The sequence below is a fragment of the Myiozetetes cayanensis genome, unplaced genomic scaffold (assembly GCF_022539395.1).
Source record: "Myiozetetes cayanensis isolate MyiCay16 unplaced genomic scaffold, myiCay2020 scf13, whole genome shotgun sequence".
Taxonomy (NCBI): domain Eukaryota; kingdom Metazoa; phylum Chordata; class Aves; order Passeriformes; family Tyrannidae; genus Myiozetetes; species Myiozetetes cayanensis.
The window spans coordinates 15647506-15673127 of NW_026086937.1; the positions used below are offsets into that span (position 1 = coordinate 15647506).

Consider the following 25622-nt stretch of genomic DNA (forward strand, 5'->3'; position numbering starts at 1 on the left):
GGGCAGAGCATCAAGTCTCTGGGATGAAAACCCACTTTCCCACAGTGCTTTCAGCACACTCTGGTACCTATTACAGCCAGGAGATTGTCCACATGCCCCAGCCAAAGCATTGGTTCTTCATTTCTCATTGCTCACACTGGAACTCAGGGGGTTTCTATATGTTTGCAGGTATCTGGAGATATTTTAGGCTGAGTGCCCCTCGTCATGGTTGGTAAAGTTTGGTCCACCAGCAGTACTGATGGAACAAGCTTTGCTCCAAAGCCCTTGTGATCAGGCATAGAAGATGGGAGGGCAACAGAGATGCAGGGATGCTCCAGGGATTCTGCCCCTGAGCCAGGAGCTGGCAGCAGAGCCGAGGTGTGTGTGAATGTCCTGCAGAGCCGGCGCTTCCGCTGCCGTCCGTGCGATTCACCCGTGTTCCAGGCACTGCCTTTTCTGAAATCCACACAGCAGAATTGATAATTGTACAAAAAGCCTTGGGGGTTGGACAAGATAATAGCAGTTTTACAAGAGCCTGGAAGACACTGAAAACTTTTATGGTGTTTTTGATGTAAAATTATTATTTTTGCCTGCTGTTCAACGCACTCGGTAGCTGCTGGCACGGTTTCAGTGGTTAGGTGGATGACATGTTATTTTTACATTTTTGAAGTGATTTTTGGGCCTGGCTCACACACACATTACATGGAGCAAAAGAGGAGCAGGGGCTGTGTTAAGAACCAGTGAAGCCTCTGATTTTTCTTGCAGTGTGGACAGAAACCCCTAATTGGACTTTTGTCTGTGTCACTCTTCCAAAATTGTTTCTACAGCATGGGGAAATGCCCAGGAGAAGGCATTGAGGTTAAGGGCCTTGATTTAAGAAGATGTGGAATGAACCAGCCCAGCAGGAGCTTCTCCCAGCAATGTTCCTTAGTCTCAAATTTGAACACGTCATGTATTTCAGCCCCGGTTGGGGCTCTCCTTCCTCGTGAGTGCTACAGACAGAAAATATTTCAAACAATGTGAAAGCTTTGTGAGGCAAAGTGGGGGGAAAAAAAAAAGGTGAAAAAGGAACTAGTTCTCCAGAGAGCTGAGTCCAGCAAATTCATTGCATTGGTGACACCATCCAGATTTGAAACTGCACCTCCAAAGGCAAAGGGCAGGAGCTAGTTTGTTTAATTTCGAATATTTGCATATCTCTTTCTCTTGCTGCATTGGTATCAGATCTGCAACAACCTATTAAAGCTTTCATTTGAATAGCCATTATATGCCTGAGAATGGAGACTGGGCTCCTTGGGGGCGCTTAGGAATAAACAAATCATTTGTGGCACATGTGTTGTTCAAGCTTCAAGCAAGGTAAATGGAAAATACAGATTATGGTGCCTCAAGTCCTCTCCATTTTCCCCACTTGTCAAACATTCCCAGATTCTTCAAAAGAAGAATCTAGCCATATTATTAGCAATAAAATGGCTTATAGCTGAAATTTTGAAAAGATTTAACAATGTTCTTTGCAGGAATTGTGTTTCTCATTACATAAATCTCCAGGCTCTCAGGCAAAGCACCACCACCACAGCAAGCCATTATGTCCTGCTGTGGTGGTGTCTCCACTTAAAAAAAGGTAAAGATTCAGGGCTTTTTGACTTTCTTGTTTTCCATTCTTATTCCATTTAAAGAAAAAAAAAACCCACCACAAACCCACAACAAACCAAACAATATATTCACCACAGAAAAGTCCCTGCAGATTCATCTGCACTGGGGCAGATTAGTCCCCATTTATACCAGTGACCCATGAAAGCCCAGGGGTGGGCTGGAAAGAGGAAATGGATGGACAGATGGGAGGACATGGAAGTTTCTGGACTACCACTGGGAGTGAGTGCAGACTCCTTCACCAGTCTGCTCTTGCCCACCTCGATGGTGCTGGACGCAGATGCAGGTTACAAGAAAACCAACACACTGTTCAACAGCAAAGCCAGGAGCAACCTCCCTTCCCTCCACTGTGCCTGCTCTTCAGAGCAACATAAAAACTGAAACCACCACTTATCTCCAGCCAGAGTGTTCCTGTTGATGCTTGTGGCCTTTCCCAGCCTGTGTGATGTGTCCTGCAGGCTTTATTCCAGCTACTGATGTCAGCAGCATTTTGACCTGGCGCCTCACTTCTGCACATGGACTGCTGAACCTGAGATGTGCCTGGGCAAAGGGAGGGTGGGGATCCTCCTTTGGGAATCAAATACTGGAAATAAAGTAAAATGAGATAAAATGAAATCTCAGCAAACAAATACTGAACTGATGCAATTAAATTTTATAATCTTCCATTGAAAAATAATCTATCAATTGCCAGGCAAATTTCTCAGGTTGATATGGCAACTGGAAACACTGGAAATTAAAAAGCTGAGCAAATGTTCTCAAAGGAGAAAAATAGTCTCGCTCCTGATCAGCAGGGATTTCCATGCTCCCTTCCTCAGCCTGCCTTCTTTTAAATTCACAACCTACAGGAACAGCAGTGTCAGGATGCTGGTTTTCTTTCCATCACCAGAGGCTGCTTCTTGGAGGTTGCAGTAACAGCTTTGGGCTTTTGTGTGATGGATCTATAGTCACAGCATAGCTCTTAGTCCCCTTTCAGCAGTGACATCCACCTGCTAGCATGGCCCCATGTCCCCACCAAACTAATGGTATTACTCTTTCAGTTAACACTGTCAGTATATGGAGGGTAGGGTGGGAAAACAGACAGAGCTCCTGGTTACCCGTATTATGACTGTATCACTTATATCCCTTCTAGTTTCAGCAAAAAGCTAGTAATGTCCAAAGAGTCCTGATGCCTCCTGCACACATCCTGTAGCATGGTTCAGTGGGAATGGGTCAGCAGCCTGCACGAAGGGAGCGGATCACACTGGGCAGGAGAGCTGCAAGCTGGCAGGTTGACTAGAAACAAAGAAATTAATGACCTGTAGGTGTCCAAGGAGTAGTTACAGGAAGAACATAAACATTATTTGCTTAGTTTGTGCACTGCCTCTCCTCCACGTTCAGCCAATTCAGTACAAAATAAGAGAATGAAATGGTTGTTAAGCACCCAAGGCTGCCACTTGGGAAGAAGAACTAAACAGAACATTCACATTTGTATGCCAGCTTCTCACTCCAGAAACATAGAGGGGTGAATTAGGATTAGGAATAATGATTAGGAAACTATCCACCCCTTAAGATAGACAAGGACAGTATTAGTCTAGTATCTGACTAATAAATTTTTTAATTTCTAACCTCTTGTTTCCAACCTCAATTTCTTAATTAGTAATCTTTAATTTACCCATAAAGGTAAAAGTGACCTGTTCTGGATATGCCAAGAAAAGTGATACAGCTGCCAGAGATACTGGGCAAAGGAAGGCAGTTCTTGCCATAAAATGCTATGGTCTGTGATGGGGACATTGCTACCTTGTGCTAAAGTTTGGGGCAGGCAGAAAGAGGTACCTGCCTTGCAAGGTGCAGATTGCAGCATCGTCTAGAGCTCTGGACAAAGCCAAAAGACACGTAATGTGTACTGTGATCACCATGGGGCTTGACTGGGGCACACAATCCCACACAGCCCAGGACGCAGGGACAGGAAGAACCTTGTTGCTCTTGGGGCAGTTTTACGCTTGGATTCTCCCTGCCAAACCTCAGAGAGCCCCGAGCTGCTTCCTGTCACAGCCTCCTTGCTGGTTAATTAGTGTCCTGGACAGGGGGCTGCCTGCTGTGACCGTGCAGCCAGGACAGCAGTGGTGCCAAACAGCTGGAGTTTGCTTCCTGGGAGGACACCTACTCAGGTGGGCAAACCCTCCTTCCCCCTTTGCTCTCTACCTTCATAAATACTGAAAGCATTTGATAACCATGTCAAAGCCTCTCAGATCAGCTGACCATATCTTCTTAAGCCATAAATCGAGTCAATTAATATTAATACTCTGAAGGGAACAAGAGAACGTTTAAGAACCCACCTCCGAAAACCAAGGGGGCAATTGGCTCTGATTTTATATTTATTTTATCTTTTCTTTAAACAAAGGGTTGCTATTCTTTTCTCTCCCCACAACGAAGCTAATAGATTTATTCATCAAGTTTTCTAAATTTAGACATCAAACTGATGTTTTTCTCCCACTGCTAATTTTATTCTTAGCAGCACTTACATAAAGGCAAGTATTGCAATATGACAAAAATACAAACCTCCTCTGACCTGGAATGTACCAGCAGGTAAAGTACAGGGGAAAGTACAGGCAACTTCTCACCCAGGCTCTCCAAAACAGCAAGTCTTGAAATAGAACTGAGTTTTTTCTTAATGCTTAATGTTTTATCTCAAGACATACATCTGACCTACCTGCCTTTGTAGTCTGGCCCTGGCCTACCAGGTTGTGCCCTCACATTGCCACAGTGGTTTGGGATGATGCTGTGTTTTGCAGGAAGGCCAGGGTTCCTGTCCTCCCTTCAGCAAGCAGCATTTTGTGTCCATATGGGGTATGTGCCTGTTCATGGGGGGCCATGTCCGTGCTCTCAGTTCTTTAGGTGTCCCTCTCCTGATTTTCTCCCAACCTGTTTCTCTGCAAGCATAGTCACACTTGGATTGAGGCTGAACTCACAAGTATGTGCCTGGAGTGTGCATTCTTGCATCTGGCCCAGTTTAGATGATTTGGGCTCAGCCAAAGCAAAAGACGCTCCAGCCCTGCACACTCCTCTGGCCTCTCCCAAGTACAGCTGGTGATCCACACTTTGGAGGCGGTGGCCAGCAGTGCACGGGAGGGAGAACACCATGGAGCACCTATGCCTCCAAGAGGTCTTCTTGCAGGGTGGGCAACCTGCAGGAAACACTTACTACAGTATCTCCCCCCACCTTTCCAATTCCCCAAGCTGATGAAGTTCAGTGTTGGCGAAAATGACACTGCCTGCCTGAACTGCTGGGCTGTCTGCTAAAGAGCCAAAAATGCTCCTGTGCACATGCCTCAGAAAAAGAGCCACAGGTACAAATTCAGATCCTGAAGTGTAGAGAGACACGGACAAGACCAAACCAGTTTTAAACCATGCTGAGCACACAAGACACTCTCACATCTAATTACCACTCGAAGAGGGCAATTTTGGGTGCTGTCATCAGCAGCGTGAACCCTCTCTGCACTGTTCCTGTCTGTGACAGCACCTGTTCCTGTACACTCTATCCCATGGCATCCTGTGTCTTTGCCTGGCATAACAAAACCCAGCCCCCAGCAAAGCTGCAGGTTTCCATAAGCTTTTGCAATGCCTGAGTCCCACACATTCCCATTGGCCCTGGTCGTGCCTCATTAGTTTGGCTTAATCAAGTGACGAGCACCGCTCGAGGCCGGGGAACTGCTGTAGTCAATGGGGTCTATTCTCCGCGGGACAGACACATGTCACACCCATTAGCGTCAATGGGAGTTACAAATGCACAGCGGAGAAAGGCCCCAATGTGTCTAACGTGCATTAGGAAGGAACAGAGGGGCCAGTTCAGCCCTGGGGTAAGAGCCTGCAGCTCGGTCATGCCTTGCAGCAGAGCCAAAATTCGACTCAGCTTCAATCCAGCCCAGTGGGATAATCACCAAAACAAAAAACAAACAAAAAAACCCACAAAAACCCCAACCAAACAAGAAACTAGTGTCACCTGGTAGGTGGTTGAGTCCTGTGTAAAATGGCCAAGCAAGCAGGCTGAGGGCCATGGCACGTGCAGCAAACAGGTGTCCAAACCACCAGCAGGCTCTCGCTGCGCCCCCGCGCTGAACAGCGTTGGGGCTCCGGTCTTCCACAGGGCAGGAACCTGTCCCCTTCCACAGCACTTCTGTGGCAGATAAAAAGCCCCCAGTCTTTAAGGTTGTGGAAATGATATTTGCCAACCAGACTAAAAGACAAAAAAAAAAAGTGGGGCAGAATGGAGACCCTGAGGACATCCTGGGGGATGGCCAAAAGGAGCAGGCTGTGTGTCAACAGCGAGTGTGAGAGAGGGGCCACCGCGTCCCCTGTGCGCACGTTCAGGGCCCATCCTTAGTGGACAAAAGAGGGATTCTTCATTGAAATCAGCTTGCCCCTGCCAAGGATCTGGCCTCGTATGAGTTGCATCTGAGCCAAAATAGTCAACTGGATCCTTGAGTTTTTCAGTGTTGGGGAGGCTTTTTACTTACCTATTTGTTCTTTCTTTTTCCATTCAAGTTGTTATTCATTCTCCTTGAGGTTTAAAATAAAATTTTAGCAAAACTTACTTAAAATTTTGAAAAGGCATTTCTTCAAATATTATCCTAACCTGGGAGTTCTCATCTTTGTCACAGGGAGAGAAGAGTGAGCCTGGGGGGTATCACGGCACATATTTCAGTGGTGTGCATAGCAGAGATGTCAGGTAGTTACACCAAATGGTTCTTAAACATTTGCTTTTCAATTTGTGCTTAAATTAATGCAACCCCATAAATATTATCATTGGACACTGTTTCACATGTTGCTGTATTACCTAGATGCAGGGCATGGTCCCCCTTGCATCTGCACCTTTCCCATGGAAATTGCTCCTAGAACTTCAGTGATGTTGGGCTTGACTTACCTTTGATGAAAGAAAAATCTAGTCCAAAATATGTAGCTCTATATCAGACTACAGGTACTTCACTGGTACTTCTAGAGTTAATAGCCATAATATATATCCTAACAAACCGCCTGTCTTTATCTTTCTCCATATGTTAATTCCCTCTAATCCTGTTATCAGTACAGGTAGTTGGACAAACAGTATGATAATAAAGCAGTATTTATAATACATGTCCTTCAGTCCAAGATTAACCATGAGATTTCCCAAGCACCTAGGGATTCGGTTTACCTACGGTGTGCAAATCACCAGTAAAAAGAAAGTATCCAGGAGAATATATTTGCTCCCACGCTGTATTGTTTACCATCCACTTTCCCCTTGATCTGTATGTGTGTCTGATCTATGCAATTTATTTATTCAAGCCCTCAATGATCGTTTAAAGCAGGGTCTAAAGACCTGGGACATTATCAACACTCTGAAGGAGTTTTCTATAAGCATCAGACATACTCATTTTCACTTTATTTCCCAAGTGCTGCCCCTTTCACCACAACCAAGAATTAAAAAAGCTATAAGAAGAAAAAAATGAAGAAGCTCTTTTCCTCATGACTGCTACAGGTGCTTACTTAGTTCTGGATAAACGCAGCCCCCTTCCCCCCCAACCCACCACCATTTTTTTTTCAATTCCTCTCAACGTGTCGTAGCTTTATATGAGGCTAATGGAGCAAGGCAATGCTCAAACGTCAAATTAAACTGCACAGCTCTGTAATCACTCAGACTGACATGGCATAAAAGGATAATTAGTAGTTCATTACATGGAACATTGTTTGTTCAGCTAAATTGATTTCTCTCAGCTGCCCATGTTTTCTGTTTACTTAGTGAGTGCTCCAGTGCACATTCTTATTTGTGAACTAGGAAATCCCTTCCCCTGAACTTTTTTTTCCCCTGTCTAATCAGCACTGAGGTTTTTAAATATAGTTTGCTGCAGGTAGATGAACCTCCAAAATTACAGACAGGTGCACGGCAACAATGGCCTGCGTGGAGCCATCTGAAGTGCAAAACAAGCTGTGGTGGCTAAGGAGACATACCCAAGTATCCCAAAAAGGGCTGTGTGTGTCCATCTGCTTTGCACATAGAAATTCCTAGCCTGGTTATTTGTTTTTCAACTTACAGTGAACTTGCCTTTCTCTCATAGTAAAATAATAATAAAAAAAAAAAAGGCAGGGGATTATAATCTTTAAGTGCTGGGAGTGGAAATCCTGCAACAAAATCGTCTCTAAAGCCTCCTTTTTCTCACTGAGATCTGAAGAAAAGAGGAGACTGTTGTTTTAAGCATACTTCTCTCTCCTTTTGCAATTAGGGATGAGGCACAACTACCCATTTTCAAATGTTTCTAAACTAGCTGCCTCATGAAACCTCTCCACTCAAATGAATTTCAAAATCCTGACAGTAGTTACAAGTAAAAGTGTTGGAGTTATCAACTCCCACACTTCTAGTGTCAGTCTCAATATATTCCATTTTGCTTAAAGCCCTAACTTCTGTAGTCATTTTCATTACGTTTTAAAAAGAGTTCTTGTTTAGATAGAAAATCTGATCCCTAATGAGTCAGAACACTGGAGAAAAATAGACAAATTTCTTATTTTTTGAAGCCTATTTGAAAACTTAAGTGCTGCCTACAGCATCCCAGACACCACCAAAAGACACCCACCACACCCCTTTCCTGTGGGCCTTGCAGATACTACATTTTTGGTACTGGCATGTTTGAGTTGGATTGTTTTAACCCGATTTCTGAAAGAAGTTTACACAGTTTCTCACAGTGCCCCTGTAACAAAAATGGTGCTCACTTTCTTTCAGATTCAGTGACATTTATGGGCAGGCTCCTGCCTTCAAAGGCGATATCAAACTAAGATATTCCCACGCCCTGCTGCTTGTTATGTCCTCCAGCCCCCCTTGGATGTGTTGCCACAACTCTGCCAAGTGGATCGCAGAGCTGATGCAGCTGAAAAAAAATTAATTTCCATTTGTGCCAGGCTATTTTCTGGGAAGATCAGATGCCTCAGCCAGCTCACAACGCAGACCCACAGACAACTGTGTCATGAGTCGGGAAGGGGACAGGGGGAGCAGCCGGGATGAGCTGGTGGATGGGAACTGTTTGGACCCACAGTATCGTGAGAAAATGAACTTGGATCTGTGGGTAGATCAACCCCTCTCAAAGATTCCACCCCTGCTTTCACTGTCACTTGGTGGAGCCTAAGGCAGTGCCATGATCCCTGTCTCATCCTCACCAGTCACATGAAGAAGCAAAGCAATTTTACCTCTCCAGATTTTTTTCCCCTTTTCCATCTCCCCTCAGTCATGTGGCAGGAATCCCTTTAACTATGTCCACAGCAACAAATCATTGTCTTTTTGCTTTGAACACTGCCTTTTTCTACCTGTTGATAGCTACCACCAGCATCCTAAACACCACCTAAACACAGATCACCTTTAAACTTAAGCTTTTCGTCACTGACCAAACCATTTCCAACCATGTTACGAAGATATCAGGATCTTCCCTTTGGGAATCCCTAAGCAGGTCTGGAGACCATTTTGGTGACAGCACACCCAGTACTTCAGCAACAAATCCATGCTTGGGTGTCTTAACACCCCAGGGCAACAGGAACCCCCTCATCTCTTCCCCTGAGCAACTAGTTCTTTGCTCACTTGGCTAGGGCAGGTTTCCAATTAGCCTCCCAAGGAATCAGTCTGCACAGGGTTGCACCACTGGCATGTACATGCTCAGGCCTGCCCAGCACCATGGAATGGGAGCACCACACTTGCTCCAGCCCCCTCTGCATGTCCACATCTGGAGAGCCATGGGATGGAGACAGGTTTTCTCCTGGCTGCTAAACCAAAACCTGCTTATAAAAGGACAAAACAAAACCAGTGTATGCCTCCTTTCTTGACAAAATGGAAAACAAAAAAAGAAAAGTCACTTGAGCTTTATATAGAGGATTATGATTGGTTTGGCTCCTGCTGTCTGAATTGAAATTAAAATTCTGTTTGAGTAATTGTAGGAAAAAAAACAAAGTATGAAGGATAAGTCTTGAAATATCTTGTCAATGGTCGCTTCCTTCTATTACCAGCTCAGTGACAGAGCTCACACCAAAAAGGCATCAGTGATTTCACTCCAATTCTTTCCTCTGCTGAAACTATTTGAAAAAATGACTTGAAAAATTTGATTTCCGCCTGTGATTACCTTTGGTGTGATGGAAACCTCAATTTTTGAAAGAGGAAACTATTTATTAAATGAAAATAGGCCCAGAGTGCATCCTGACAGCAAATACAAGTGTCAGCAACAACGCTCCCTGTGAGTGACATTGACACTGCTGAGGGACCGCTCCCAGCGGCACCTCCTCAGCAGCGACCCAGTTCCTGTAATGGAGACGGAGTTTTTCTGCAGTCAGGTATCACACTTTCAAGGCACTGTATAATATTGGTACTATTATCTTCTCCAGTAGCACTGAGAAGCATTTTACTACAGGCTGATTTCTCTGTTTTGGTTTCAGGTCCCGCTGTGCCCCTGCTCCGCGCTGCCCAGAGCAGAGCCAGCAGCTGCTTGTCCACGCGGTCACGGCTTGATCTGGTTCCCCCTGCTCCCCACCATGGCTTCATAGTTTCTGCCACACTAATGAAGTGGTCTGGATCTGGCTGGCTCAGAGCATGGGTGAATCCCTGCTGGGCCAAGCTGCAGGCTTCTCGAGGTGATTTTGCCGCACCCGATCTTTGGGTACAGCTCTGCAGATGAACCATTTGATGGAAACGCTGGCAAGTCACCTCCTCCTCCACCCGTAGTGGTGTTTCCTTGATTCTTAGGTTCACTTATGCCACTGAGGGGCTCCTCTCTGCTACTGGCTGCTTGTCAGAAATGCAAATTTGGAAAATGGGCAGGTCCTGCTTCTGCTGCAGATCATCCTGAGCTCACACAGCTAAAATCACCAGCAAAGTGCTCAATCTTTAAACTGGTTTCAGTCTTTTTTTTTTTTTTTTTTTTCCTTCCTGGAAAAGTCCTGCAGCATGTAGCCCTTATTACACTGGCTGCCCTGGACAATTTATTCACGGCAATTAATTGCCTGCAAATCATTTGTTTGATTCAAGACACATCTCTAAAGGGAGTTTCCACAGACTATTCCTGGCATTTAATACAAAGTTACCAGTCATAATGAAATGCAGACCAATCATTAAGTCATCTGCTATCTCAGCTATCCAGACTTTTTTTTTTGCTCCAAGGGTCCAAATTTCCAAGCATTTGGACAATTGCCCCATGGTCCATAACTGTCTCCATTTGAGGGCAATTAGGTCATTTGGGTTTGAACACCTCATTGCATAGACTTCTGAATGTGTCTGGTCTGGTAACAGCTCTGCTGGAGCCAGTATCCACCATCCCCACACATTCCCAGATCCTGCCATAGGAGAAACTTCTCCTATGGCTGTTTAACCACTCAAAATGCAGGAAGCAGTTCTGCAAGTTAACAAAGCTAATGAAGCCTGGTTTCCTACACATTTACCTCTCATCATTGCCTTTAGTGTCTGAGGATGAAGTTCCGGTAGAAGTATTTGACATAATTGGCCATTTCTATGGGCTTTTTTTCCTCTCCTATATTGATTTTCTACAGTTTAGGCCTCTAGCTCAAGACTAATTGAAAACCTTTTGAAACCTGTTGGAACTTACTGACCTTTGATACCTTCATGCTTTTATCAAGTTTAGATGAAATCAGCAAATAAGTTTAAAAGGCTTTATCAGAGGACACTCAGATGGACATGGAGATCATACCTTTGTAACACTTTGGTCCCACAGGGAAATAGAGAAGTAGAAACCACAGAGCTGAGCACTTCAGCTCCCACTGTGCCACCTCACCCTGGCAGAAACCCTCCACCAGACTGGGAGAAGGATGCTCGCAGACACTGGTGGAAGTCCTCCCTGACCTCTAGCAGTCCTTAACGTGGTATCTTTCATAGTGCTGGTGTGTAAGTGAATGTAAGTAAACTACCCCCACTAGGTATTGCACCACTGCAAATTGTTTTCATTTGACTAAACTAACAAAAAAACTAACAAATTTTCCACCATTGTTTTAAAATACCTGAAAGCAGACTAGAGTCCCCTCTCCTTGCACACTCAACACAGTTTCACTTGCTGAGTTGTAGGTTGTTATCTTCCATAGTGGTTGATTCCCCTAAACTCTTGTACTGGAGATTAAATGGTGCTGAGTAAGAAGGTGTTTGTTGGGTTTGCCTTTATTTTTAGCCACTAGATAATTTTTGCACCTCAAAGATTGGGATTATCCTGCCCAAATGATACCTGACCATTAACAGACATATATTAAAGAAACCAACCAAACAAGCCCAAACATGTATGTACCAAGTAGGCCAGAGCAAGTTTTAAACATAATCCAGTGCTATCACAAAAACATTGACTATTCCACAACATTTTCCTTGCAGTCAGAGGACAAGAACAAAGTAAAAGTTCAAATGTTGGTGAGCAGTTGCCTTGACATCAGCAGAGCCAAGGACCAGAAGACTCACAAGGTGGAGCAAACTCACTGTAAGCTGTTCTGACAATAAACAGTTAGGTTTAACTAGTGACTTTGAAGAACTTTAGCCACAGCTGAAAAGATCTATAAACCATACATAAAGCTCACTAGTGAGTAGGTATTAAACACCACCAACCACAAAAAGTCCCTTCTTTACACGGTATCCAGCTCCCTCTCTTCTTCTGCACAGAACAGCAATGCTGCAATGAGTAGTTTTCCTCATGGTGATGAATACATAATTAGATAATAAATGCATTTCGGTCTTTGAGAGTAGAGTTGCCATCCACTCTGTATAATGAAGGCTGGAAAGAAGCTAATTCACCTGTAAGTGACTACATTATCAATTACTTAAGTCTGTTATATTAAAATAAAAAAGCAGCCAGAAATCCAACAATCTCTTCAGACAATGTCTGCTCCACTTGCTCCTGTGAGAGGACTGCCTGTCCTGAGCCTTAGAAGCAAGTCTCTTTCTCCCACCCCTCATCTAACTTACTGCTTACTGACGTGAGACAATATAACTTCTGTCATCGCACCAGTAACTAATGAAGTGTTAAAGCTGTGAGCGCTTGTGCGTCTGCTGTGGGGGCTGCACAGGGAGGGAAACCCAGCCCTGTGGCAGAGCCAAACCCACAACTACCAAAAGCTTTCCAGAGCTGGGTGGCAGAAACTTAAGTCAAACACTGGGCTTGTTGGTTCTCCTGGTTTTAGACCCAGATCATACAAAAACTCTCACGCGCCTGAAGTCATGAATACCAATGGTGTCCCTGAAGCCACAGGAGCTTTTCACGTGAATAGATTTTAAAAGAAAATGCAAGGATTTACAGGATTAGGGCCTGAAATTCTTGGCTTTATGTCTTTCAATAGAGCTGTACAGTGCCAGTTACACTCCAGAAATGCTATCACTTTAAGAGACGGAGTGTCGTCAAACGCCAAGAACTTAGCTGGAGATGGGGTTTAGGGTCTTCTTACTTGGCCAACCTGATGAAAGAGGATTAAACTCCAAATGAACTAGATTGCAAATTGAGGCTATAAAGGTCAGTGATCATTATTTTCTGGTTGCTGAAAATGGGTGCTTGCTCCTCTGACTTTGTTAATTTTTAACCCTTATTGATATGTTGGTTCAGACCCAATATATAAAAAATACTTGTTTCTATATTCAGTATATAGTATAAGACTTTACATTTTAGAAATACCTTTCAAGGAGAACAGAAGTGGCTAATTGTTTCTGAGCATACTGTGCTTAGCCATATACTAATTCAAGGCTACATCTCTGGAAACTTGGACAAGACGATGTCAAAAATGTCCCAATAGACACAAAAATCAAGAATGGGTTGAACAAATACACCTTATTTCTCCCCACCAACAGGCCTACTTCGGCAATATCCAAAGGAATAAGGCTTTGAGCCCCCACCCTGATTTCACAGTGTCACCTCTCAATCTTCTCCTCATCAATCACCAACGTGCTGCCTGTCAAAGGATTTTGCATCCAGACCAGGTCCGTGACTAAGCAAACTGTTGTGGGGTCACCTCCAAACCTCTCTGTTTTTTTGGTATGTGAAAGAGATTGCAACCACGTCAACAGTAATTAATCTGTTTCTATTAATAAAATTAAAAACCAGTAAAATTTGACTAGAAAAGAAAAGTCAGTATAAAACAATGCACATTTGCAGAATTGCTTATTTTGGTTAGCGATAGAAAGATTAATGACCTCTCAGTTTCTTACACTGTAACAGAAGTGGTTTTTTGGGCCTCCAACTTCTGGCAAGCAGATCCAAGGCAGGGGGAAGAGAGGGCATGTGAGAGTGTAGAAGGCACACAGGGTGCCGACTCCAGGAGTTAGGAAATGGGAGTTAGGGAGCAAGATGGCCTATTTTTTGTACTCTTTAATGTGAGGCCTGTTTTTTTTTAAACCTCTCAGCAGGAATAGCAAAGTTTTCCAAGTCATCACCTAGCAACAAAACCCAGAAAAACATTTGCAAAGCAGTTTTGCATCACTGCCATCCCTGGAAGAACTAACTTGTTGAAGGCTGAATTTGCTATGGAGAGGGATTGAATGCTCTGTTCTTATTCAGAGTGCTGAGACGTGCAGTCCTCTTTCACTGAGAACAGAAATTCATTAATGCACATACACACACATTAAGTGTTGCTTTGGAGGTGTTCTCAGAGTTTTTGGAATACAGGGGTGTGGTTTCAATGGAAAACTGTGTGAAAACAAATTAAAAGAATTTCTTCTTTTGCAGTATATCATTCTATGTTACAGGTTGCATTTATACACTTTCTGCACAGTAGATAATAGGATCAATATTTAATCTCAAAATCTATTCTTATTAGCAATTAATTTCAAACTAAAATAATTTTGATGAAAAAATCCCCCACCTCTGCAGCAGGTCATCTTTGCTAGAGTTGTTTGAAGTCACAGTGAACAGCCTGGCTTAATATACACACTATCTATTTTATTAAACTGAATAATTTCCAGCAGCACATTTCAGAAAAAAAAAAAAGTATTTGGTGAAAGACCATATTTTTCTTCTAAGATTCCTCCTCTTCCCTTCCCATAGAACACAAGGACTTTTCATGAGGCTGAGGTCTATAACTGTCATGACCCTACAGAAGCTGCTACAAAGGCTCTGCCCACACAGTGCAAACCTGAGCTTTCTTAGACATCCTCCAGTGTGCTCAGAGCACCTTTGCAGCCATTTCCTCTCAGTGAGCAGAGACACCAGTTCAGAGCCCAGAAACAATATGACCATGTCAGTGCAGTGTAAGGTTGTGTGCTTGGACCCAGCCTCCTGGGGAGGCTCACAGTGCAGTTACACTGCTGTGCTGACTGGTGCTTATGGTTTTCATTAGTACCACCTCTGAAGTTTCTGTACTCTGTTGCACAGTGTAAGCAAATAATGAATTAATTTTTCCATATTTAATGGGCAGAAATGGTATAGATATTATTGGACCAGGAAAAAAAAATTCTAATACTGAATTTAGTTAGGGATAATATTACTTATGTTTACACATTGGTCTTCTCTTACTGCTGTAATAGTTGGAATACTGCTAATGGACCAGCTCTGTGGCTACTATGGACGTGGAGTGCAGAGCTGGACAGAATAGTTACATTAAATTCAGGATGACATTTAACCTCAAAATCTTCCCATTTCAGGTTGTCAATAGAACTTTTAGAGGCATTAGATGTTCTCCTTAATCACCTTAGACAAGGGTTTGCAGAAAGAAGAAGAATTTACTGGATGATATGGATTTCATCCCACAGTGGTTGTACATAGTCACTATGCAGCTTTGGATATGGTCTTATTGCAGGATTGGTTACATCCCTTATCACTGTGGGAGTTTTACACAGCTTCCAAGTATTTCCTGGGATGTTTTTGGCTGTTACCACTTGGCTGCTTTTCCTAGCTTTCAGCAGCTAGTGAAAAACATTTGGAATTCCGTGGGACTTTCAGTGAACAACAACTCACTGATCAGCGTTCCCATTTTATAGGGAAATGTTTGCAAAGATAGAGCCTGTCCTTTCTTTTCTTTGCAGCTAAATAAATGGTTAAATGCTGAGCTCTTAAAATCTTTCCAAAGTGTTCCCAGGCCTTGGGGAACAAGGATGTAATCACAGGTTTGTGACCCGCCCAGTGGGGGTTAAGTGCTGCTGCACAGTTCACTCAGAGGACTCGCTGCTCCTTTGCTCCCAGCTTTATGCACTGCAGTCACTGGGGGTGTCACACACACAAGCCTGGTGCAAGAGTGGGAAGAATCAGCCCCTTCAGCCCTCTGTCTGTCATTCTGCTTTGTCAACTGTGGCTCCTTGCACAGCCAATGCCTGAACTTGCAAGCATAAGAGGGAGGACTGACCCTTCGAGTATTCATTTCTCTCATTTGATCTCAGCAAACCTTTCATCCTGTCACCACTTCCTCTTGTGTTGTGTCTCATCTTTTTAACATCTCTGTGTAACCTTGACTTAGTCACCATTCACAAGGCTAGAGAGGGCAAATGCAATCTATGGAGGGGTTGCTTTCCCCTCCCGAATCATCTTCAGCTTTACCCCTCTCTGTTCCTCTTGCTCTGATTTTTTACCTTCATTTTTTCTTCCAAACTGTCACCAGGTGGACAGTGGTTGTTAGGCTGAGATGGGAAGATGGGCCTCTCTCAGAAATCAGCATTTCTATGGGACACACACTGCTGTCATGGGCTGGAAATTTGCGTCTGAATGACTTACCCTCCAGGTTGTGGAGGAAACAACAACACAGGACAAATATCACACATACACCTGCACTTTCTGTGCTTTCTGCCTGATACCAACTTAAGATCACAAGCCAGCATTTTAATAATGCAGTTCATGTTATCACTACAGAAAATGTGGCCTTCAGGCATGCATGTGTCTGCAGCAGGATGCTACACTCAGAGAAGCTCATTTTGGAGAGGCCAGAGATGTCCAGCAATTACAATAAGGGCTGGGCTTGGCATCTTGGCTACTATTGTTTGTCTTTAATCTCTTCTTGCAAAATACAGGTAATGTTTTCCTGTGATATTCTTTAGACTACTGTGGAGTAGAATTCTATTCATAAAGATCATCACAAAGCAGAATTTTTTGATGAGTAGGGTGCCCATGGTGGAGAGAACTGTACATTCCAGACAAAATCCCTATCTTCAATCTTCATCCAAATCACAATGAAAAACTCACCCTTGTTTCATCAGGTGCATGTGAGCTGTTGCTCTGTGCAAGCTGTTGCCCAGGTAAACTGCAACTCTGGGCCTGTTTGCCTTGTTTAGTCTCTATGCATTGCTCCATATTAATAAATTCTCATTTTCTTGTATATTAATATGTTCAGAGTTAGAACTGACATAGCTGCCAGCTGCTTCATACTGAGGCAGAACCACAAACAGCAGCATTTTAGTGCCATATTAATGGTTTATTATGATAGAGATGTTACCTTGGAGCCCTCATTAATGTCAGTATTGCAGCTGTACATACTGCAAGTAGATGTATCATGAGTGATACAAAGTGTGTGTACAGCAGATAGAAACAAGATAAGGTAAAATCAAAGCTGTAAGCTTAAATATGTGATCAACTGCTCAGTGAAGCCAACAGAATTCCTGAAATATCTCTGATGAAAAAACCTGAATATAAGCATTTTAAGAAAAGCTTATTAAGAACACACAAACTATAGGTCACACATATGATCACTACTAGCCAGAGACAGAGAAGTGCTGAATAGGTATGTAAAAAAGGCAGGAATTGTCTGCAGTTACATCTGTTCTGTGGAGAACAGGAGGAAGATACCACTTTCTTAATAGGATGCTGGTGTTGGACTAGAACAAGGATGAGGCACAGTGGCTACCAAAAATAGACATTTTTGCACCAAGAGTGTAGAACACTTCAATGTGTATGGAACACACTACGGTCACTGTGTATGGAAATAGCTGAGAAGTGCTACATTAAACTTAGTCCAGCATTAGAAAACAGTGGAGACAAAGAGACAAGCAACACGCTGAGATATTATTCCATTAGTGCCATGACACAGAGCCAGCCTTCCCAAGGTCTTCTCTTAGATGAGGTCCCTGGGATTCAGTAGGCTTTGCTGAGCAATGGACATTATGTTGAGCCTTCTTCTTCCACTCTTTTTGTTGGAACTTGTTTCCAAAGCTCACTGCTAAGAAGCATCTCTGGAACATTAGTCTCGCCAGGAAATTTAGTTCAAATTGGCTCATAGCTTCAACTATTGCTGGAAAGAAATGAGTGATGTCCAGGTCTGACTAAATAAAATTTCTTTAGAAAGCCAGGCTGTACAAAGGTTAGTTCAGGAGTGAATCCAGAAAAATAGTGCAACGCTTTGTTCAGGATTTTAACAACAGATAATTAGTGCCAAGGACATAATTCATACCAGTGTATGCATTAGTCTATTTTTTGACACAGGTAAAGAATTAGAAAACCTGTCTGGGAGATATTCTGGGGGGTTAGAGGGGAGGGTAGAAAGATTATGGGGCAGGCTCATGAAGACAGTTTGTTAATATAGTTATTCTTGAACTTTTGGACTGTAAGTGAAATTTTGAGTTAAAACTTCTGTTAAAAGGAATCACATAGTATATGTTTCCTACATCTTGAAAAAAAATCTTTGTGATATGTGCAATATTTAAGGGAGAAATACCAATTAGCAGGGCATCTTTAGCAAGAGACATGGAAAAAGAAGTGAAAGTATTCCCCTACGGTCTGGACTGAGATTTTTTTTTTTTTTTAAATAGTGATTTAAAGATTTTTTACCACCAACCTGGGTGATGATATATAATTCTTGCTGATAAAGTTTCAGCAGACACCACCAAGATTGGTTACTATTACAGAGTGAGCCGAATCTCCTGGTCAAATGATTGTGATTCAGTGTGGCTGCATTTAATACAGCCAAATGCAAGGTGATACATCTGGGAACCCGGGGGGCAGATTACAGCTATAAGATGGAAGATTCTGTCTTGGAAAAAAGTGACCCTGAGTGAGACTGAAAAAGTCAGTGGAGATAACAGCTTCAACATGAGCTCTCAATGCAAAGCTGCAGCTCAAAGGGCAAGTGTGTCTTCTTAGCGTGTGAAAAGGGAGGTATCGAGTTAGACGTGGGGAAACGATCCTGCCTCAGCAGGAGCTGCACTGAGATCACCACAGCAAAACTGTGTCGAGTTTGGTGGTCCAGTTGTGTATCTGGAAACAGTGGAAAGAGTTCAGAGAGTCACACAAATGGTACAGGAGCTGGAGAACTAGACCTATGGGGATCTAAGATCTGAGGAGCTTGGTACATTCAGGTGTTTGAGGAGGAACTTGGGAGGAGACTTGGTCATTACAAATGCTGAAGGAAGAGGTTCTCAGAGGAAGCAGGCAATTTCTGCTCCCAGAATTCAATTTAGCAATAACTGTTCCCACAAAAGCATAGCAGAGTCTTCTGGGTTTCCAGAGAAGACAGTGCTACCAGCACCTCCAGAGAATAATTACACCTGATAAAATACACTCTGGCACATGCTGTCAGTTTTACCTGGGCTCTGTGTAACAGCAGAATTATTTTATTTCACTACAGAGAAACACTGTGAAAAGTGAGAGAGGGCACTACACTGCCATACCCAAACTCTTATTATCTGACCTTCTATTGATTGCTAAGGAGGCCAGGTAAGAGAGTGCTATCAGCTGTGAGGAATTAATGATTTTTATTATTATTACTAATTTTATATTTCATTCAGTCATCTGGTCAGTCCTCAGTTTTATATATATATAACTATAGGTAAATACAGTAACGTATGTAAGCTGAAGAGAATTGTGTCTGGGAAATTATTTTAGTGGTGCAGATCTCTTTGTAACAGTCCTAGACTTGTATATATGGGTGGTGTGGGGGGATATTCCATTGATGTCCAATATGAAAACAGCCTGTGAAGACCATGCTCCTATCAGATTCCTTCCCCTCTCAGCTATCTCAATGAATAGAAATCCTAAGCTTTAAATTTAGAAAATACCCCGTTTCAAGGAGATGCTGAGTTAACTTGATTTTCTAACTGTTTATGTGAGGATCTACTTTCATTTCTAGAGAAGCCAGAGTGGTTCAGGGGATGTTTGGGGTAGTTCACACGACTACCTTAAAGAAAGTCACAAGAAGCCTGTACTGCACATAGCAGTCACTATTTTGAATTTCTGCTAAACGATGCTCCCAGTTTTGCTGAATGATGTGCAGCTAATCCCCAAATACTTGCACTGGTGTGGATAACCCCACCCACTAATTGCCTGGAAAAAAAGATATCCCATGTCAGGTGTTCCTTCCTGCAGTAGTACCTGGCAGCAAACATAAACCAGACATTGTTTCCTGACAAGCTATACATGATGCATCATGTTGCAGTGTGAGGGAAGAGACATTTTTCCATGTTTACCACCCACTGTTAAACTTGCATAAAGAAACGCCGTCTCTGTCTCTCTCGACAGAGAGAAGCTCTTCAGACCTTTCAGTCCTTAGGCTGTCCAAACATTTTAGGAAGCTGGTGACTGCTCCCTTAGAAAAACAGGTCAGAGGCTTTTAAAATAACCCTCCCACATAAAAATGTTTTCCCTCGAGTTCTAGGAGTTAAAGAGATTCCTTCCTGCCCCCTCATTAGGGATTGTTTTCATAGCCTGCATGAGGTGCAGCACCAATGGCTCGGAGCAAATCCCCTAATGGCAAGTTCCCCCCAGCTCCCCAGCATACAGGTTTTGCTAGTCCAGACATGAGGTCCAAGCCCACTCTCACTCTCAGCTGCCTGACAGAATCCAGCAGACCAGTCTCTGCACTTCCATTCCAGAGACTGTGGCATTTTGGATACCTAAAAAATATGCCAGTTGGAGGTGCCGAGCTGCATTCTGCCTGGTCTCTGTGTGCCATGCCAATGCCTTGGGAAATTGCTGCAGTTTTGCAGGCTGGCTCATTCAGCAAGGGTTACCCAGCTTTCTGTGGAAACATGGCAAGGATGTCACAGGATATGTTCATAAATTGCTGTTCACTTCAGATTAAAGAAAATGAACGCTTGGGTTTGGAAACCGAATTGCTTTTCTCTGTTTTAACTCAGTGGCAAAGGCAGATTTCAGAAGAAAGCTGAAATGCCAAAGTTTTGTTGGGCATAGCCTCAGTTTATGCTTAGCTGGAGTCAGAAACAAAGGCAGAGTAATGTCTGACTGCTCTGAGGAAAGCTGCTGATTGCACATTTCAAGTGCATTGCTGAAGAGTCCCGTTCTGTTATTATGGCATTAACAGAAGGCTCTTGGGATCCCTACACTTACGTATATTTGCTTTCCTGGGAAGAGGAGCTGGAGGGCTTGGGGAAGTAAAGGCCCAACAAGAGATTACACCTAAGGAAAAGAGAATATTACAAAGGAAATATCTTCAATTTTTTTCCACTCTGTCTTTTGTCAAAGAACCTTGGACCAAGCCTACACAGGAACCTTCCTTGGATCTATTTCTTGTAATAATCCTAATTGCAGCACAGTTGGTGTGTGCAAAAATCCTTCTCCCCATTTAGCAAAATGAAAGGTTCCATCAGAGCAAGCACATCTGCATGTGCTAAAAATGAAAATGCAAGAGCGATGCAAAATCTATTAAACAAATATCTTTTTTGGGGGAGGGGCAGGAATCTAAGAATGCCAGGGCTGATCCACATAAAAACTAAAGCAAGATGAAAGCCTGCATCAGAAGTTTTCCTTGCCAAAAAGGTGTGCACAATAGTTGAAAGTACATACTATGCTGCATAGTTGTAGTGTAGATCTGGCATTATAAAAAGTTTCCTTTAACTATTTGGTCTGAAAGAAGGCACACATGGTTCAGGTTTGCACTAATATGGAAATGTCAAAATACCTGCACACATAACCCAAAGCCAGTGAGAGACTGTAGGAAGAAAATGAAACAATAATGAAAGTCATATTTCACTAAATCCCTTTCCTATCAATCATCCTGGAAGCTGTCAATCAATTCCTCCAGCTGTATATTGGAGTGTGCAATGGACAGGCCTTTCAGAGCAGTAATTGTGAAAGTCCCCCAAACCATCCAGCCTTCCAAACATTAAGTAAATTCTGCAAAAGAAAAGCCTGGGTACAAGTGAGGTGACTTGAGCCACACCATGACACCAAGAGCCATCCCCCTCCAAGCCTGCAGGTTGCTATTTCGTGTTCACATGTTTCCAGATACAGGGGAAATCCTCTTGCTGCTGCAGTACTTACAATCTGTTAGTGGTGCTACTCTCTCCAGGGTAAATAAGGTCAATTTCTGCAGTTCTGAACTGATCTGCACTAGAAAATCACTTATCCTTAAAACACACAGAGAGCCCTGTTTCTGCAGAGAGAGGAAACCCTTGGAGAAAAGGAGACTGAAAAGTTCAGAAATCCAGTAGCTTGATTCCTGATGAGTTAAAATATTTAGAAGAGAGAAATAAACACTCTTGTCCTCTCAATCACATGTCTAGCAATGCTCATGATAAAATTCTTAATATTTTTCCTATTACTTCTTTTCAAGTGGAAACTGCCTGATCCTGCTGAAGTCTTTAGGGAGCAGCTTTTTTCTCCCACAGTCCTCACCTGCCAGGCCATACCAAGCACTGTGCCCCATATCAGAAATAATCAGATTTGTGACTGATATAAATCAGGATCAAGATACCATTTAGCCTGAAATGTTTGGAGTTGAACTGCTACATGCATACTACATAGTATGTGAGAGGCACATCATGTAGGTTGCTCAGTCACATATTTTGGATACCTTCATTTACTCTGCAGTTCATTCAAAAGTGTGGTTGCCTTAGAAACCACAAAAGTGCAGAATAATTCTAAAAGATAAACCCAACTGATAGAATCACTCAGCAGCAGCTCAGAGGTACACAGCCTTTCCATAAATTTAAAAAGAGATATTGCATTAAAAGCAGGGGGAAAAGATCATTTCCTCATTAAAAAGTAGGGGTAGAGAGAAGTGGCCGATTACTCTGCAGAAGATGACAGATCACTGTATCGTGTTACGTGTTCAGGCAGCCTTAGCCTGGGAAATGCCCATGGCCATCAGGTTAAGCCTGTGGGAAAGGAGGAGGCTGTAAAGGATGGGGAGAGCTCAGAGTCAGAGCAAGAGTGGTCTTTCAGGCCACAGTTTCCTTGCAGCTCTGGGAAGATGAAGAAAAGCAATATGTGTGTCTCCATTTCCAGATGTTCCTTACAGAACAGGCTCCCTCTGCCTGCTCCTGCTGGAGGCATTTCCCCAGCCATGTGAAGTGCTTCATTTAGGAAGTATAAATCTGTTCCCCTTCCCTGCCCCCCCTTTTCTCAGCACCGAAATGCTGAAACTTGTCTGCAGCAAGGTGATGATTTCCTATCTGAAGAGCATAAAGCGAGCTCCCGAATGGAATGTGATCTCTTCCAGCTAGTAAAAGTTTTATAACCAAGGACAAAAAAACCCTATAAAAATAAAATAAAACAAAATCAGGCACCTCAGCTGGTGTAAATCAGCACTGCCTAACTCCAGTGGAGCTTGCCTTAGGCAGGGGTGGAAATTTTGAGGTATTTCCAGTACATGGATGGCAGGTTTATTGGAAGTCATTAAAACTGAGGTTTTATTCAAAAAAAAAAAAAAAAAAAGAGAGAGAGAGAGAGAGAAAAGTAAATATTCCAGACTTCTTCTTCATCAAGATCCCTTCAGTCAATCACTGGAAGTGCTCTGACAGGGACACTGCTAGGACTGAGTTTTGGTACATTAACAAAATAATTTATACCCATCATGGCTAATATCTGGTTTAACATGAATAAATGTGAATTATCCATCCTCTTTCTGTACTGCTCCTTTCCATTTGTGCTACATGCTCGCTTTCAGCTGCCAGAACTTACTGCTTTCAGGCATGACTGATGTATCATACTTGGGGCAAGAAATTAAAAAGCATCCCTTGGAGGGGAGTGAAGTTCCCAAGTTTCTCTCAGCTTTGTGGCGTGGTTCTGCTGTGGTGCTTCCAATGCAGCCACACTGCCTGAACAGCCACCAGAGGCATTGCCATGTGCTGGATCACACCCATGGCGCCTCCAGTAGTTTCAGCAAGGAGCAAAACTCACTAACTTACTGACACACTCAGATGACTTGGAAAAAACTGGTTTTGTTCAGAGCAATGTCTGCCTTGCTTCCTGCATTGCAGCAGGTTGATGAACCTGGTGCCGAGAGGCAGCAGGAGTGGGGGAATATTGGGAACAGGGCACTGTAGCTCCAAGACATGTAAAATGATTTATTTCTTTAACAGTTTCTGCACCTTGGGTTCTGCTTTAATCAGCCAGAGAAGAACTCCATCGAGGAGGGCAAAATGACAGCTCATCCATGGCTTGAAGGCTGCACATCAAGAAGAGATGCCTGCCCTCAGGAATGTGCTAGCTGGATTAGGTTTTTTGAGTGCAGCAGCCCCAGCATTCAGTTTTACTGGACACTTGAGCAGAGATCCTTATGATCTCTTCTGAGCTGAACAGCAAAAGAACCTCTGTAGATGCCCAGCTCTATTTGACTAATGACACTAACTTGCTTGGCTATTCTGAAGCTTAAGCTTTAATAAATACAGAAAAGTCAAAGCAATATATATAAGCGAAGGAGCCACTTGTAAAAAAAGGTTAAGAGAATTCAAACAGTGCTTTATTTAATATAAACAAAGGAGCTGATCCTTCTCTTTGATCTCATCCACCCTTCCCTCCCCTAGAAAATAGAAAAGCAGAATACAAAGACCCAAGCATGCCAAATAGGGGAGGGAGATAAAAAAAAAGCCAGATCACCAAGGTAAATGATTGACTATGAGCTATTCACTTCATAGGCCACTAAGTTTTGTGTGGGGATCCTCCCCATTTGAGACAGCCTCTTCAAAGATCCCAAAGCCTCCTGCGCCCATTTCACATCCCCTGACCTGCTGCCAATGCTGAGGAAAGAGCCATGCAGCTTCACACTCAGACTGAAGAAAAATGAAGTATGACCAGAAACAGAAAAGCTGCAATAACAATCATTAGGAAAGGGCTGGAGAGTGAGAAATATTCCCCATAAGGGGGATGGCTTGGCAGGATAAAAGATGTCATGGATCCACTTATATATGAAGTCCTTCTGCCAATCAGATAGTGTCTAGAGGTGCAGCTTGCCCCCCTGGGGGAATCTAATTTCAGACACGAGATCACTGGATTTCCTTTTTCCTCAGAGCAGGCTGTATCTGGAGATCAAAGCCCCGCCGGGAGCTGGTATATAGAATATGCTCACTTGGATGGAACTGTAGCTCCTGTGAATGCAAACATGGCAAGAGGAGAATACATCCTTTATGTGACATTTCCCGTGTTTTTCTGACCATTCGCATTGCTGGCCAGGAGAAACAGATTTAAAGGGCAGATTTAGTCAAATTCTGCTCTTTGTGCTTTTTCTCTCTTATTATGCTGCTTTATTAAGGGTGATGAGGGATCTATTCCTTTGCCACCCCACCCACCCCAGTCATCCTCCAGACCAGGTAATATATAACTCCATTCATTGTGATGCTAACGAGTTCTATTTAGCTGTATTTAACTGGATATCATGACTCCACACGATGACCTTTCACTCCTGGGAAGTAGTTTTAAATTTGATCCATAGCAAAGGAAAATCCCTCCAATTCATTGGCTGTGAAAGGTCACAAGTGAAATGTGTTTTGATGGTATCTGCCTGTGGTTTAGTTCTCAGTATACCTGAGCATCAAGCTGGTCTGAATCAGCTTTTGTGCTGGCAGTCTGAGTACCAAACACTCTGAGAAAGCACTATGGAAAAGGCAGCCAAGCCTCTGGCAGTGCCAGTTGGTGTAGGGAGTGCTTGGAGAGATGTCCCATTCAACCCAAGGCATGTCCTTCCCAGGATTAAACACGGAGACCCTACTCAGGTTGATTTGATATTTTGACATTCCAGTTATAGGAAAGATATTAAAAAATGCAATTAAAATTCAACATTAGGTAGAAACACACGAAGATCTCATATAAACATCAGACAGTGATGACACAGAATAGACTTGTAAATATGACTTCCAGGACAGAAATGCATAGAGAGAAAAAGAAAGGACTAAA

General features: G+C 43.1%; 1 long non-coding RNA gene across 2 annotated transcripts in view; it reads right to left on the minus strand.

Moving 5' to 3' along the window:
- The window catches only part of LOC126636410 (uncharacterized), a 91453-nt gene that overhangs the window by 22289 nt on the left and 43542 nt on the right, over positions 1 to 25622 (minus strand). For both annotated transcript variants that reach the window (XR_007627961.1, XR_007627960.1), the window contains exon 6: positions 68 to 2206. This is a non-coding gene — a long non-coding RNA (uncharacterized LOC126636410). The remainder of the gene's footprint in view (positions 1 to 67; positions 2207 to 25622) is intronic.